We start from the raw sequence: 14,924 nt of genomic DNA, 5'->3' as shown, positions 1-14,924 counted from the left end.
AGTGTGGATCATCATTTAAGCTCTCCCAACCAAATTTAAATTTATTTTGTCCACTTGGCAACAGGTGAATATGAAGGAGCAGAATCCCCTAGTGTATTCTGGAAATTGGCATGGATGTCCTTTGCTTTCATACCTTTCTTTACAAGGTACTTAACCAAGGCTTGAATCTTGATTTTTTCCACCTTCACAAAGCACTACGCGTGAACAACAACAGAGCTACGTCAACGCCACAACTCTCTTCCAAGAGCACTGAAGTGGCACATGTTTACAGGCAACAGTCCAATGAATATCACGTGAACAACTCGTTGCGAGAACTTTTCAAACCACACTCGTACATTTACCCTGCCCTCCAAAACCCCCTCCCACCACCACCACACAGAATCCAGAAACTAAACAGACCTGAAACACACCTTTCCTCCAGAAGCCTTAGTCCCACAGAAATATCAGTTCTTACCAGAAACCTCACCTTTTGCCCCACTCCCAAATTCAATCATGCAGGACTTGTTAAAGACCTTCTCCCAGTCCCTACAATGGAAACACTTTTTTGCCATCAGCCCTATCAATCATTCTACCAAAGACCAATGTTGAACCCTGCCTAACTCAGTTCACTCCTCCACCCAACTGTGATCGATCCCCACTGCCCCCAAATCACCCCCTATTAACTTTCCAGAATTTCTTAACCTCAAACTTTGCTTCACCATAATTTCCCAAATCAACATGCAAACTAACCTTACATTTGCAAAAAGAACTGCAGTCCACCTTCTAAAAACTGATCCTGACCCTATAATCCTACCTGTGAACAAAGGCTCCACCATTGTTGTTTTGAACCGCTATGATTACCTGTAGAAGGACTCCACCAGCTGTCAGATACATCCTCCCAGAAACCTCGCCACAAAGACCCCATTCCAGAAATTCAGCAGGATCTCTAGTCACTCCTCAAATCCTTAGGCCCAGCCCAGAACCTCTCCCCAGAGTCCATCTCCCTGCTTAACCCTACCACTCCCCGCACTCATATCTCCTAAATGCTTCCTGAAGTCCATAAACCTAACCACCCAGGACGTCCCATGGTGGCCAGTTACTGTGCCCCCACTGAGAGAATCTCTGCTCTTATAGTCCAAAACATTCAGCCTATTACCCGGAACCTACCCTCCTGTATAAAAGATACCAACCATTTCCTCCACTGCCTCTCCACAGTTCCTGTCCCTTTACTAGACGGTGCCCTGCTCATCACTATTGATGCCTCCTCCCTGTGCACTAACATCCCTAATGCCCATGACCTTACCACTATTGAACACTACCTTTCCCAATGCCCAGTGGGTTCTAAACCGACAACATCCTTCCTAATCACCATGACCAACTATATCCTCACCCACAATTACTTCTCCTTGGAAGACATTACATACAAACAAACCCAGGGTATGGCTGTGGGCACCTGCATGGCACCATCTGCCAATCTATTCATGAACCATCAAGAGGAATCCTTCCTAAACACCCGGAATCCTAAACCCACTCCTGGTTCAGATTCATTGATGACATCTTTGTGATATGGATCGAGGGTGAGGTACCCTATCCACATTCCTCCAGAACCTTAACAACATCACCCCCATTTGCTTCACCTGGTCCTACTGTAGTGTCACGGAATAGTAAAGAGTTGGAAACGTGGAATATTGTCAATGTTTTGTTGCCTATACCGAGAGCCAGAGGCGGTAGGTTAGCCAAGAGGTAAGAGGATTGCACATGTATCGGAATGAGTTGCCACGCAGGGGCAATGGCCTGGTTACACACAACAGGCCAGATAGAATTGCTTAGCACGCGGGTTAGTGTTAGACGGAGACTTTCGTAGAGTGTAAGACAGAGGTACAGCGTCAGCTGTACTGCATTACAGGGTTATTACAAATGATTTAAGTGATTTCACAGCTCCACAATAACTTTATTATTTGAGATATTTTCACAATGCTTTGCACACACATACAAAAACTCAAAAAGTTTTTTTAGGCATTCACAAATGTTCGATATGTGCCCCTTTAGTGATTCGGCAGACATCAAGCCGATAATCAAGTTCCTCCCACACTCGGCGCAGCATGTCCCCATCAATGAGTTCGAAAGCGTCGTTGATGCGAGCTCGCAGTTCTGGCACGTTTCTTGGTAGAGGAGGTTTAAACACTGAATCTTTCACATAACCCCACAGAAAGAAATCGCATGGGGTTAAGTCGGGAGAGCGTGGAGGCCATGACATGAATTGCTGATCATGATCTCCACCACGACTGAGCCATCGGTTTTCCAATCCCCTGTTTAAGAAATGCCGAACATCATGATGGAAGTGCGGTGGAGCACCATCCTGTTGAAAGATTAAGTTGGCGCTGTCGGTCTCCAGTTGTGGCATGAGCCAATTTTCCAGCATGTCCAGATACACGTGTCCTGTAACGTTTTTTTCGCAGAAGAAAAAGGCGCCGTAAACTTTAAACCGTGAGATTGCACAAAACACGTTAACTTTTGGTGAATTGCGAATTTGCTGCACGAATGTGTGAGGATTCTCTACCGCCCAGATTCGCACACTGTGTCTGTTCACTTCACCATTAAGAAAAAATGTTGCTTCATCACTGAAAACAAGTTTCGCACTGAACGCATCCTCTTCCATGAGCTGTTGCAACCGCACCGAAAATTCAAAGCGTTTAACTTTGTCATCGGGTGTCAGGGATTGTAGCAATTGTAAACGGTAAGGCTTCTGCTTTAGCCTTTTCTGTAAGATTTTCCAAACCGTCGGCTGTGGTACGTTTAGCTCCCTGCTTACTTTATTCGTCGACTTCCGCGGGCTACGCGTGAAACTTGCCCGCACGCGTTCAACCGTTTCTTCGCTCACTGCAGGCCGACCCGTTGATTTCCCCTTACAGAGGCATCCAGAAGCTTTAAACTGCGCAAACCATCGCCGAATGGAGTTAGCAGTTGGTGGATCTTTGTCGAACTTCGTCCTGATGTGTCGTTGCACTGTTATGACTGACTGATGTGAGTGCATTTCAAGCACGACATACGCTTTCTCGGCTCCTGTCGCCATTTTGTCTCACTGCGCTCTCGAGTGCTCTGGCAGCGGAAACCTGAAGTGCGGCTTCAGCCGAACAAAACTTTATGAGTTTTTCTACGTATCTGTAGTGTGTCGTGACCATATGTCAATGAATGGAGCTACAGTGAATTTATGAAATTGCTTCAATCATTTGTAATAGCCCTGTACATAACTTCGCATAAGTCTGCCATAAGAACACCTGTCGCAAGAACACCTAAGGGGCGAGTACGACAGATGAATCAGCAGTATAAGTGGAATGAATGTGTTCATAACAAACGAGCATGATGTCAGGACGTTGCTCGTGCTTCCTTTAAATACGCCAGCTTTGATAGCAACATGGCACTCGCAGTTAGACTTGCAGTTAGATGTGTACTGGGTCGCTGCGTAGCGCTCAGCTCGGTGATCAACATGTTAATCTTTATTAAGGAGATATTGCAGTAAGGGTGGCCCATCCAGCAGCAGACATGAGGGGAGAGTACCAGCTCTGATCCTCTCTGCTGCCACTGTCAATCATCAACCCAGGATTAGCAGACATCGCGGCAGACTCGCTTGCCGCCAATGCTGACCACATCAGTGAGCCGTCGTCGAGATCGTGCGGGGCCTAGGCCCTGTGCAGCCGCCGTCACAACCGGGTGAGCCGACGACGCTGGGGAATTGCAGCCAGTCCACCCGTCCACTGCAGACGAGCCACCAGGAGGAGCAGGGAAGAAGACGGGGTGGGATAGAGTACACTCCGCACTACAAGAACGCCTCTTATGCCGACAGCGCCAGGACTCCAACCAGGAGCCTCCTACGGGCAGAGGCCTGCTGTCCGCCACCGAGCCGGCCGGCGAGCCGGGTGCCGCCAGCCAGGCATGGCCGAAGTAAGGGCATTCTATCGCTACGTCACAGCACGTGGCGCTGCGCTAGCAAGACTAGTGCGGCCCGGAGCTGGTGTCATCACTCCGAGTCAGCGAGGACTCGGGGAAGGTCGTTGATATCACCAAGCTCAGCTAGCCTGTGTTACGCAGGCCCCATTGTACTCGGCAGGAATAAAGGTGTCATGAATTAATAATGTTTCTTTGGCTTTCTGACACGTTCACAGTCATTTCCCAGCGTCCTGTCAACTGGAGAGGTCACCGCTCGGCTTCCAGTCCACCGTAGGCGACCGGGACCACCGGGGTGCCTACACTACTCAAGCCAACAAGCCACCTCCCTAAATGTTGACCCTCACTTCAAAGATGGCTACATCAGTACTTCCATCCATATCAAACCTACCAGTAATACCTCCACTTCGACAGCTGCCACCCGTTCCACACCAAGAAGTCCTTTTCATACAGCCTAGCTACCGATTGTGATGAGCGGTCTCTCTCAAAATATACCAAAGGTCTTACTGAAGACTTCACAGACCGTAATTATTCTCCCAACCTTATACAAAACCAAATCTCCCATGCCTTATCTTTCCAGTCTCTCACCACTTCTCAAAATCTCACTGTCTGGCCACAGATGAGCATTCCCCTCGTAATTCAGTACTGCCCAGGACTGGAGCAACTGAATTACATTCTCAACCAGGGCTTTGACTACCTCTCGTCATGCCCTGAAATGAGAAATCTCCTGTCCACTATCCTTCCCACCCCTCCCACAATGGTATTACACCATCCAATAAACCTACACAACGTACTTGTCCATCCCTACACAACCCCTGCTCCCACCCCTTTACCTCATGGCTATTATCCCTGTAGTAGACCTAGATGCAAGACCTGTCCCATACATCCTCCCACCACCACCTACACCAGTCCGGTCACAAACATTACCTACCCCATCAAAGGCAGGGCTACATGTGAAACCAGTCATGTGACCTACAAGCTAAGCTGCAACCATTGTGCTGCATTTTATGTGGGCATGACAACCAATAAACTGTCTGTTCACATGAGTGGTCACCAACAAACTATGGTAAGAAACAAGTGGACCACCCTGTTGCTGAGCACACTGCCAAACATGACATCCTTCATTTCAATGACTGCTTCACAGCCTGTGCCATATGGATCCTTCCCACCAGTACCAGCTTTTCTGAACTGCACAGGTGGAAACTTTCCCCACATCCCCGTAACCATCCTGGCCTCGACCTTCGTTAAGTCATTGTCCTCACTCATTCAGTCCCTTCCCTGTTCCCTTTACAGCACTACACAACCCTCATTTCACCATCGCACCCAGTCTTTTTACTTCCCCCTTTTCCACTATCTCCCCCCCCCCCCCCCCTCTCCTCTCCCTTGCCCACTGTCTAATCTCCCGACTGCACTCTCTCCACCTCATCCCTGTGCACTCCCCAGCAGTACTCCAATGTTCGCCACCCTTACCCTATTATCCCTCCCACTCCCCGCCACAGCCTCCTCCTTACCCCCACCCCGTCACCTCTCCCATCATGCAATGTTGCTGCTGCTCGCAATGTGGCTTCAGTTGCCAGAGACTGCAGTCAAGTGTGTGTGTGTGTGTGTGTGTGTGTGTGTGTGTGTGTGTGGTCTATTGTTGACGAAGGCCTTACTGGATGAAAGTTTATTTGTGACAGTCCTTGTGTTGTGCCTATCTGTGACTCAGCACCTCTGCCATATGTTTAGTAGCAACTTTCTTTTTCATAATATTAACCCTTTAACTGCTCTGGATGTGTTAACGCGTGCGCCTTTGTACCTGTCCCTGTGTGCTCTGAACGTGTTTACATGTAGACACGTTCAGAGTACCAGGTAGAAGTACTGGTGGCACGCGTAAACACGTTCAGAGCACACAGGGACAGGTACACAGGTGCATGCGTTAACACATCCAGAGCAGTTAAAGGGTTAATAATAATAATAGTAATTGTAACAGTATATGAAACAGCAATAATAATAATAATAATAATAATAATAATAATAATCAGTGATTGCTAGTGAACAATATTAATGTCTCAACATTCTTCTGAGATCAACATACCTATCGTGCTGACTCACTTTTTAGAAACACAGATGAGAAGAAATGGTAGAAGGAACAGAGGTGTTGCAGAATGGTCAGGATCCTAAAGTCATCTGTAAACATGTGGGGTGTGTGCAGTGAACAATGTTGAGAGACTACATGAGAGTCTACAATTCTTTTTTTTTTTTCATTCAAGTTAACTTCTTCCAAGTGTGTACAACATAAGATAATTTTACAATAGGTATGATCAATGAGATAGTGCATTTGTTAAGATAGATTCTGGAGGATGGGCATTTACTGTACGTCAACAAGACGGCGACCAATGATCTGTCCTCTCACCATTTCACAGGTGTGCACATTCATATGCCTGGATATGGCACAGGAAAGTGTGATAGGACCCATGCTATTCATGGCATGGCAGACCATATTAACAGTAAGCTCAGACTTTTTGCAGATGATGCATTTATCTGTAACAAAAGATACTGGGAAAAAGCAATTACTCTACTAAGGAACTTGCTTACAAAGGACTCACACATCTCATCTTAAATTATTACTCAGTGCGTGAGAGACATCCCACAGAGAACTAACAAGGGAACTGAATGTATCTAAGAAAGGTTCAGATGATCATAGGTTTCTTACATCAACAGGAGAGTGCCACTGAGACTCTTTAAAGATAGACATCAATTTTCTCCGAAAGCCTTCTTACAAGTTTCAAGAAACAGTATTAAGAGAGTAATCAAGGAATATACTACAGCCTCTAGTATATCACTCCCATAGTTATCATGCAGATGATAGTAGGCTAACTACTGTCCACACAGAGATATTTAAGAAAGCATTCTACCCACAGTTTGAAGAAAAAAGAATACAAAGTAAAATAGGGAAGTGGTCTCTGCCACAAACTTCCCAATGATTTTTCAGAGCACAGATGCACACATGACTGATGTTTTCCTTGTAAAGAGTTGATAGTTCCTATATCATTGCAGAATGATCCTCTGTAAGAATAAATCACCACTGCCACCAGGACTACTGTGCTACAACATCATGAGACCCCCCCCCCCCCCCACACGCACACACACACAAATTGAGTGGGTGCCCCTGAGATGATAAATTCTGTATTACACTAGATTTCAGCTTACACGCCAGTCCACGTACACATAAAAAAACTAATTTCTTAAACAACCCCTCATTCTTTTGAAGTACAAGAAGTATATGCATGGCAGTATTCATTCCACTACTCTTAGCTGCAGAAGTGTCATGAAGAGGACTGGTCACAGGATTGTCTGTTGCTTGGGGATTGATGCCCCTTAGATGTCACACGTGTCCTAATGGGAGGTTTTAGTTGAGTTCTACAGAGCTCACTTTGCTTCCAATTACACACAGATTAAATCATAAGGTGGCTATTCGTAAAGTAAGTTCTATTTATTTAAAAAAAATGTGAATGAAGTTACAGAATTTGTTTTACAACACTGCAAAAGTACACACTTTAATTTATTTTTCCACATAGTTTCCAGCTGCACTGAGACATCTGTTGTAGCATGTGAAGAGCTTTGACGTTCTGCAATCACAAAATTCTTTCGCCTTTGACTGAAGCCATCCTACAGCCCTGACTTTCAACTCTCTGTCATTGCCAACATAAAAAAATATTAAGGTAAACTAGGGGGATGATAAAGTCAACAAGCATCCATTTCACTGCCACTTGCTTAATTGCATTGATCGCTCAACTGGTGGTCGTGATTCTGGATGTGGGGCATTAAACAGCTTAGTGATCAGTGTCCTTACAAAGAGTCAGCAAGCCATTCTTTTGAGGGGAGGGAGGAGGGGGGGGGGGTGGTGTAAAGGGACCAAACTACAGGGTAGGGTCACCAGTCCCTTTTCGCTGACGCAAACAATGTTCAAGATAAAACAACTCCCAAAATTCGTCTGGGAAAGTAAAAGGGTGTAAAAGGAGTGGGAAACCACACCAAAGGAGAAAATGAAAGAAATGTACAAAAAAAGGAGGGTGTACACAACAAGGAAAAATAGAGGAGGGTTTTAAAATCATAGAGCAAATGGTCTGGGCTGGCTGATCACAAGAATAAAAAGGACGAGCCAGCCACTCTGTAACACACTAAAATGTCCATCCTAAAGGGCAAGGTGAGATGAGCACACATAGGGAAAAGACGAAAACAAGGCAAACAAAATGCAAAGAAAGGGTGACAGAGAGTTAAAATGGAGGAAGAGTGGAGGCCTTGGAGAGAAGGCTAGACACCCACCCTTAGATTGCCTGATAAAAACCCCACAAATAAAACATAAAACTACATCTGCTGTTGAGGCATTGTCATCCAGCACCATAGGTAGCGTGCTGGGAAGGTTAAGAGTCCACCGCACAGTGGCTAAAATTGGGCAGTCCAACAAGATGTGGACAACAGTCATATGGGAGCCATAGTGACACTGAGGTGGGTCCTCACGATGGAGAAGGTGACCATGTGTTAGCCACGTAAGACCAATGTGGAGCCAGCAAAGGACAACAGATTCCCTGCCAGTGGCTCACATGGATAACCGCCACACATTCGTTGTCTCCTTGATAAGACGGAGTTTATTTGGCATCGCAAAAACTTTGCGGCAGAAGACCAATCGCAAATCTGTTTCCGCCAGGCCAATCTCCAGAGATAGTTTACTGGTAACTGTTTGGCCAGGTGGTCAACAAGCTCATCCCGACATGTCCTGAGGTCCAAATGAAGGTCACTGAACGTCCACTGTTGCAGAGGACATAAAGAAATTCCTGGATAGGCATTACCAAAGGATATCGAGGGAAGCACTGGTTGAGAGGTTGTAGGCTGTTTAAGGAGTCAGGAGGACACACTGACGCAGGAGCGGATATGCTCAAGAATGCAATAGATGGCTACCAACTCTGCAGTGAAAACACTGCATCCTTCCAGCAAGGAGCGCTGTTCTGTATTGTAGTGTAGTGTAGGCGAACCCAATAGACCATCGACCACTGATCCATCTGTGTAGACTATTTCTGAGCCCTCAAACTCACTAAGAAGAGAGAGAAATTGCCAGTGGAGGGCTTGAGAGGGAAAGGAGCCTTTTGGGCCGTGCGATAGGTCCACCGAAGCCGTGGCTGAGTTATGAACCATGGGAGTGTACGTAAGTGGTAGAGGGGAAGCATCGACTTCAGTAAGATGCAACCAGACATGGATTTCAAGGGGATTCCCAGTTCTGGGCCGCCTTTGTGGGAGACGTATTACTGTTTTCGGGAAAATGAGATGGTAGTTTGGATGGTGATCCTGGAGCAGTGTGTCTGGCCGCAGACAAGCTGACTCCCATTCCCACACAGAGAATAGAAAATTGTAAACCTTCCCATTATACAAGAAGAAGTGGGGCCTTGTCATCTCCACAGTCCTATGGAACATCTGAAAGTCAGGAGCTTGTCTGGGTGACACAGTGACAGCAAAAACAGCTAAAATCTGAGCCATGTCTTTAGGCGTGTCCACCAAGACCCCATTTCTCAACAAGGCCATAAGGTGAGGTGTAGTGCACTTCCTGAAATCTGCCTTATTGAGTCCCAAACACATGGAGTGAAAGTGGACAGATAACTGGAAGCTACAGATTCCTTACAGGACTTCCTCTTCTATTCTTTTATCACTTGCCTCACTTGTGCTCTTGAAAAACATGAAGGCACAAAGGTTTTCTGTAGTTGGATGGTGTTTGAAGTGCCATCTGAGGTGGTTGCTAGATTGGGTTCCAAAAGGTTCCTTCTCCTCTCTTGTTTTTCATGAAAGTGCTATTGTAGATTAGTGCCTGTTGCTATAATTAAGAGCCTTCTTCTTGAGTGGACTGACCAACCGAGATCTTTTTGTGTATGTACTACCTGATGTTACACCTATCCCATCAGGAGCAGATGTGAATTAATGTCATTCCATAAGGATCCCAAGAGCCACTAGGGAAACAAGCATTGACCCAGGTAGGGCCCTGGCTTGTTAGCCTTACACAACTGGAAAAGTAGGGGAAGGGGGGGTTTGCAAGTGCCTCAGAGGTTGACCTATTGATTTACCTCAACAGCCATTCACCCCATCAACATGCAGCACACCATAAGACTGAGGTTTTTCTTGGATAGAGATGTGTATCTTCCTTCCAGTCCAGGTGGTGAAGTGAAGGCCTCCATTCTTTGGAACACACAACATTCCACCGCTGCTTTCGCAGAGGGAAGGAACACTAACCAAACGACACTTTGAAAAATCTTCAACAACTTGTGGGAAAATCTATCACCATCTCCATCAAAGTCTAGATTTAAGGTGACATATGTTTCCACAACACGAGGTCTGGTGGCACTGACTATTCCCCAGCTCAGGGAAACCCAGGGTTAAAAACATAACCCTACCATCTCTAAGTTGTGGGGTACTCTTTGTCAGGCTCCTCTGCTGAGACTGTCCAGCTTGCCAGAAGCTATGTTACTGCTGGCACAGCCCTCAGTGTCACTGAGGCAGGCAAACCCTCCCACCTGGTGTTGGACGTGCCTATGATAAGGCTGTGCCCCACGAGAGTTGACCACTCAAGCCACAATTTAGTGAAGAACTGTCATCTCTTGGTCCACTCTCAAATTATTGATATTCTACACTGTTAACTTCATTCCACTCACATTGGGAAATAAACAATTTTACCTTAAACCTTTGGCACAATTTAAGAGGAAATCAAAAAACAAACCTGTGCTGAGGTGGACTGTAACAAACAGCATAGTATAGCCTACAACCCTCTAGTACCCACAAATATTTACCTACTGAAGTTAATCACAAGTTGTTTTTCTTTTAACACTGTCTTTACATTTCCCATTGCTAGAAATGCTGCCTGTCCATGGATCTGTAGTTAGTCACCACTTTGACATTTCCTTAGACAAACAATTTCATTGGTAGCTGAAGATCTGATGCAGGTATCAAGATATAAAGGCAACTCTTCCAGCAACTGTCACAAGTGTTATCATACCATCTATAGTGTTACTCTGGTGGATTCTATTTGTAACAAATGGAACTCTGGTATACAATATTGTGAATAAACTCCATTGTTTCAGCGTGGCAATGACTTGAGATCTGTGACTTGTGCAAACAGGACTTCAAACAGTTTTGCAATTAGGCATGGGTACAGGCCTTCAATCATGAAAAATTTACAATAACACCTACCACAAATTAACCAGTTATCAGGAGCTAGCAATAGCTATACTACAGGCATTGCAAGCATTTGCTAATGTTGCAGATACATTTCTCGCACTACCCCTGTTTATGGCTTTTTAAATACGGTATTTAATGAACAACATGGAGAATGGGATGCTTACCGCCAACAATTGCAGTAGCTACATTTTACAGCTCGTTAAATTTCTGTGATTTCTGATATTGAAAGAAGAAAAGTCATATTCTTGCGATGAAATCCTGAATTGTATAAGCTAATACAAAAACCAGAGCCATTAATGAACTTGGCAGAACTTCAGTTTTCTACAGTGCTTTCTTTATTGCAATAACATTTTTCAATAGAGAAACAAATTATTGCAGCCACCTGCTAGATAACCATGCATGTTAAGGCACTGTTTCTGGGACAAGGAGGTGCACTGTCCACGGTATGAATTCATCCTGCGGATTATTAATGACGAGGGTCAGTGTCACAGCATGCCTGGATGTGGCTTTTAGGTGGTTTCCCACATCTGCCTACATGAATACTGGGCTGGTGCCCAAGTCATGCTTCAGTTACATGCTTTGTAAACATTTGAAAATCTTTCACAAACTTTTACGACTCACATTATGCAGACAGTTGGGATACACACATTTTGTCCCAAGGGTAAGGGGATGGTGACAGGAAGAGCATCTAGCCATCCTTCACAATTAATCAAGGCAAATCCATTCACAACTATGCCAATCTCATGCAGATGTGGGACTAAGGCACAAGACAAGGACAAGAAACAAATTGTTGCAGCCAAGTCAGAAACCTGGCAGCGAAAAATGGGCCGCAATCAATCACATGTGAACTGGGCTTACAGTGATGTGGACAGGACTATGTGGACACACTAATCAGGGACGTTACAGTGTGGTTTACACTCCAACTCTAAAGTAAGGAACCAAGTACAGGCGAAATCAGATCTGTTTCTGTTGGAAATCATGCAATTAGCTCAAGTCCACGAAACTGTTCACATAACCCAGAGCTCATTTCTGATGGAGGAAGATGTTGCGACAGTCAACTGTCTGGACTCATTACGCAGGACATAATGCCAGCTCCGGCAGGACCCCTGCCACCCTGTAATGTCATAGGCAAACACACTAGCTATGACATGTTGTGTCATCAGGAGCAGTGTCATTGCCTGATTGTAAAGAGTTTCCTTCACCACACACACAGCACATGCCCACAGCAGCGAGTGATATGCCTCAGGTGTGACAAAATGGACACTTGGAAGAGGTATGTTGTAGCAGCTTCAGTGCAGATACACCCCAACCTATGGAAGGGATTCAAGTGAATCAGCAATCCACAGAAATGTCAGTTTCTCGAATCACAATCTAGTAACTGTACTTCGTTGCTGTAATATGGCTGATCAAGCTAGACATTATGAAGTGGGCGATACCAGCTATTAATAACTGTCGCGATACATGATTTTCTAGACTTCTGAAACGCAATTTACATCACTGCATCTTCCGAGCTATATTGTCCAATACAAAATCACGAGTAACTGTAAAACTCAGTAGAATGTTTAGCTGGCACAGCAAATTTCAAAAGCTACATTGTAAACAAGCTCCTATACTCATGGTTTTTTCGATCTTGACTTCTTCTGTTAAAAGCCAACTACACAATTTAGATGTGCACAAGGACAGAAAGCTGAATATACTATATTTATATACACTGTATAACAATACGCGCTGTAATTAGTCTAAGCTTGTATTTGGGATCCCAATGGGAGCAATATGTAGGATGCTATAGTATTTTCTTCACTAAAACGGATTCTTATTTTTTTGTAAGTAAGCTTTCCCGTCCACGATGAGAGCATTAGAAACGCAATTCTAGCTTGAATGTCATAAGAAACGGGACGGGAAATTACTGTTACCTTTACAAATGAACCATCCCCGCGTTCGCCTTAATTTACTCGACGGAGCTTTAAAGAAATATAGGGGTGGACGAACGGGAGTTTGAAAACATGTTACCGAACCAATATCCGATGACTTAATTATTGCGCTGCCTCGCACAGTAATGACTTTCAAGACTTGACGACAAGTATCCCCTTACTTCGTCACACGTAATCAGGATTGAACTAAACGATGATTTAGTTCACAATCACTTATCACAAGCGTAATGAAAGTTGCAAGTGCAAACTAACAGAGGTCTGTACAACCAAGCTTACCTACAAGAAATTATTACAGTTCTGAAATGTTTAAGTCATCGTCAACTTTCAAATGGTTGTTGACATGTTAAGAGTCATTTTGATAGATGTGTTGATGTTTAAGGTGCTTTAACGCACAAACTTCTTGTGACACCACCCGAAAGTTAAAAAACATTAACACTTTGATTCACTTCATAACAATTTCCAAACAGGTGTCCCACTGATCTGACACATTGTACACATTACACAAAACATTGGTACACAAAACAACGCATTTAAACACACCAGAGATTTTAATATTACTAGCAGAAAATGTCAACGATACTATACGTCATGTCATTACAGTAACCGCCACAAACATAGGCCACCTTCCCAATGTCCTTGAAAACTTGTACATAACCCTCCGTGCTTGCCTGTAGAGACAGTGTTCTTCTTCGGCACGACAGCGCAGGAGTATGCACAGTATCACCCAAGGGAAAATCCGTGCAATACGCACGTTTATTTATATATAAAAGCCGATTTCGGAATTTTCTTTTGTGTGAGATCGCATGTAGAAGAACGGTGTACCGATTTGAAGCTCTAGATTCACTTATTTTACTGTTCCCGTCGCTTCTGCATAGTCTTTCATTAATTGTACCAATACCCGTTTGTATTGTGATATATTGTGAAACATCAAACTTTCGTGAGTGGTGCGATAAAATCGTACTGTTATTGTCAATTATAGGCTTAAAGTTAATTTTACTCTTTTAAGATTTTTGAAAACAGTAGGCTTATCCTCGTTCGAAACATATGTTTTCTAATGTCATTGAACAATTATGTAAGAAACAGGTTATTTTTGAAAATTTTCGGTCGCTTACAACACTATATTTTCGTAAGTTACCGTACCGGTACGAGTAGTTTGGAAACATAATTTATTTCGTAGCAAATCAGCGTTTCTGGTTCGCAGTTCTGCCAAAGAATACATTGTATCTGAATTTCATTGTATATCAGTGCCACTAAAGGTGCGTTTTCCAGAATTTTCGGAAGCTACCATTGTCCTTTGCATAGTCTACAAGCAATTTGCAGTAAATCGGGGTTTGTGATTTAGTTAGTGTAGTAGAGATTCTAGCTAACATATTATGTTGCATCTCGTTTTTCCTTAAAGAGAAGTTGCCCTATATATTGTCTGCATTTATCGTAAATTAACTCTGCATTCGAGTTTGCAAACAACTGTAATTAACCTAAAAACGTTTTAGGAAACTAGAAATTTTTACCACAAACTTTTGTCTTGGCTTAATAGAAATCTTGTTTTGTGTATTTGCTTCAGTTCTTATAGGAAAATACCAACTTTTAGCTCAAGAGATTAAAAGATAATCAACGGGCTTAATTTTGAGTTATTTTTTATTAGCTTGTAATACATTGCACCAGCCAAAATAAAGCCCCACTGTGAATGCTGTCCTCAAGCATGGGATAAATTGGTTGACATTCATAGGCAGCTACAAATCGCCCTGACTTGTGTCAAACGATTGACTGTTGCTTTGAATCGATGTATTGGAAGAGCTCCCGAGAGTCATGTACCTGTGATACCGGTACCAGAGGTACTTCAAGTACTATCTTCTCCTGTGGATCCTGTCA

General features: G+C 44.1%; 1 protein-coding gene across 1 annotated transcript in view; it reads right to left on the bottom strand.

The window, feature by feature from the left end:
- Positions 1–13,605, bottom strand: part of LOC124776379 (SWI/SNF-related matrix-associated actin-dependent regulator of chromatin subfamily A-like protein 1) — a 135,695-nt gene extending 122,090 nt beyond the window's left edge. Inside the window, exon 1 of the mRNA XM_047251343.1 lies at positions 13,332–13,605. The gene's annotated coding sequence lies outside the window, so the exon portion shown is untranslated. The remainder of the gene's footprint in view (positions 1–13,331) is intronic.
- Between the last annotated feature and the right edge of the window lie 1,319 nt (positions 13,606–14,924).

Source organism: Schistocerca piceifrons, chromosome 2 (genome assembly GCF_021461385.2).
Source record: "Schistocerca piceifrons isolate TAMUIC-IGC-003096 chromosome 2, iqSchPice1.1, whole genome shotgun sequence".
Lineage (NCBI taxonomy): Eukaryota > Metazoa > Arthropoda > Insecta > Orthoptera > Acrididae > Schistocerca > Schistocerca piceifrons.
The sequence above is the reverse complement of the archived record's forward strand: the minus strand, read 5'-3'. Positions and strand labels throughout refer to the sequence as shown.